General features: G+C 50.8%; 1 long non-coding RNA gene across 1 annotated transcript; it reads right to left on the reverse strand.

Annotated features, from left to right (window-relative positions):
- Positions 1-735: 735 nt before the first annotated feature.
- Positions 736-1,808, reverse strand: LOC123089745 (uncharacterized). Its single transcript, XR_006442365.1, has 2 exons — positions 1,652-1,808; positions 736-1,543 (listed from the first exon to the last, which is right to left on the reverse strand). It is a non-coding gene; the product is annotated as an uncharacterized lncRNA (long non-coding RNA).
- Between the last annotated feature and the right edge of the window lie 489 nt (positions 1,809-2,297).

Raw genomic sequence — 2,297 nt, forward strand, 5'->3', positions numbered from 1 at the left:
TACCACCGCTCCTTTCTTAACCGTCTGTCTGAAACTTGAAGAAATTTCACCATTGCTTGTAGTCATCCCGAGTCAAATTCGCAGTTGTCTCACCACATGTATGACCACCAGAGCCCTGGCCTGTCTCCATGCCCGATGCATACCGCACGCCTCGCCGCTATTACCGCGTGAGCCTCCGCTGTCCCGGTCGAGTCTCAAGGGCTGCAAACCCACACCACTCAACCCCCACTGCAGAGTACCACCGATCATCACCGACCGACAAGGAGTTTCATGCTTCCATCAGACCACTGGGCTCCAGTCCGAATTATGTGTCCCTTACTTTTCCCGCTGAATAGGCTTCGATTCTCTGGATCCTTACACCGTCGTAGCCCCTCAATCCAGCTCCACCTTCAACATGACTCCATGGTAGATGATCAGTCCACCCTCGCGTCTCGTCGACTTCAAGCTCTCATGTGCACCGTCTTGAATCAACCCCGCGGCATAGTCTTGTCGAAGCCACACAAGCCCTCCGGCCTGCGCCATGTGTTTCCACGCCCCAGAAGTCGGTCACCATCAGCATCACGCTCCTATGTCGTCGTCACCGATCCCACCATCGTCTTCTGTACCAACCGACTCACGTCGATCCATCAGACTCTCTAATCCGACCCAGCTGAATTTGTCCGACTGCACGACATGCTCCAGACTCCTCAAGCCGTCACCGTATCCGACACCATCCATATACAAAAGTGTAGCAGCAAAGAAAACCAAAGCAAAATCCCTCACAGCCTTCCCGTGTGAACACCACACATATATAGCTCCTGGACTTATCTTCTTTCTTCTTGATAGCATCCCGGTCTCGACTAGTCTTTGTGCCAAAAAAATTTCTCAAACAAATCCTTACGATGTCTACAATAGCCCAAATACTAGCATGATGATTCCACGTGCCTGCCTCTTGGCTTCTACTATGGGCAGCAGCGACGCACAATAGCACACGCCATGGACGGAGCTCCCACGCGAACACGTTGTCTTCGTGCTCCCCGATGTCCAAACTGCCTGGGGACGCGGCTCCCGTTAGCCTTTGGGCCGCGGCTGCAGCCCCGCCTAGGTTACGTGCCACCAGTTGGATTCTTCACGTTGGGTCGCTACCTTCACTGCTCCTTGCTGCCGCAGACGCTCCACGCTATCCATCAATCGAGATCAAACCGATCTGTTTCCAAGCACATGCTGATTCCGATTGCTTACCCGAACAGAACATATCGCCACGCCATTAGTTTTTCTCTTCAGTCGCCGTCCCTGTCCGTGACACCGCTACAATACCGCACCCGGTCGTTCTGGACACTGTCACATGCCGCCGGCTTTCCCTGCGTTCCAGTGCTATTATGTTGGTATGGGTTACATCGTGTGTCTACCCCCTCTATATATAAGAGGCTTAGGATACAAGTGTCCTACCAGGACACAACTCCATATCCTATATAAACACAATACTACTCAGAGTCCAACTGTAACCTATCTTGTATACAATATTCGACACAACTCTAACAGTCCCATGAATTGTTGCTCGCATCTGCATCACAAGGTTCATAAGAAAGTTCATGAATTGGACGGAGTGGTAACATGCCAAGATCTCCTAAGGAAGGTTAGATGGATAAAAAGTGTTGTGCTAATTACACACAAAGAAAGAGAGAGGGCGGAAGACACCACATGGGAACGATGTGGCACAAGCCAGGCGGTGGATGTACTATTGGTGTGTTGCCTCAAGGAGAAAAGGGGAGGTGGTCGAGAGAGACAGAGAGGAGGAGCAACATATGAGGCGTGGGCGCAAGCGCGAGCAAAGGATTGGCTGGAGATTTATATATAGTGTGAGATAGATAAGATGGAGGGAGCGGCAAACGCGGAGATACATACCTCGGATGGGAGGGCGATCCATGGGAGGAGGCGGCAGCCAATAGATTGAAAGCAAGGGAGGGGGTGGGGAGTAATTGACGAGGAGGAGGCGGAGCGATATGTGGAGGCCATTAAACAGGGGGTGCGTTGGTTGGTTGTGGGGTGCCTGATTTCAAGGAGGGGAGGGTGGCTGAGAGAGTTAATATGGGATGATCTCTTGTTACGTTTCCTAACAAACAAACTAGTGGGTAGTTTCCAATTTTTTCCTAGCTAATTAGTTAGATTTCACGTCAGATCTCCTATCTCTGTGTTATTCCTTAATCGTCTCCCTTCCTTGTGTGTCGTAACAAACTTGAATCTCCTTCCTCCTATGCTAAGTAAGATACTGAACAGAAAGACAGACTTGTTCTCCATGGCCTTGGGTGGAGGGAAGA

The sequence above is a fragment of the Triticum aestivum genome, chromosome 4B (assembly GCF_018294505.1).
Source record: "Triticum aestivum cultivar Chinese Spring chromosome 4B, IWGSC CS RefSeq v2.1, whole genome shotgun sequence".
NCBI lineage: Eukaryota > Viridiplantae > Streptophyta > Magnoliopsida > Poales > Poaceae > Triticum > Triticum aestivum.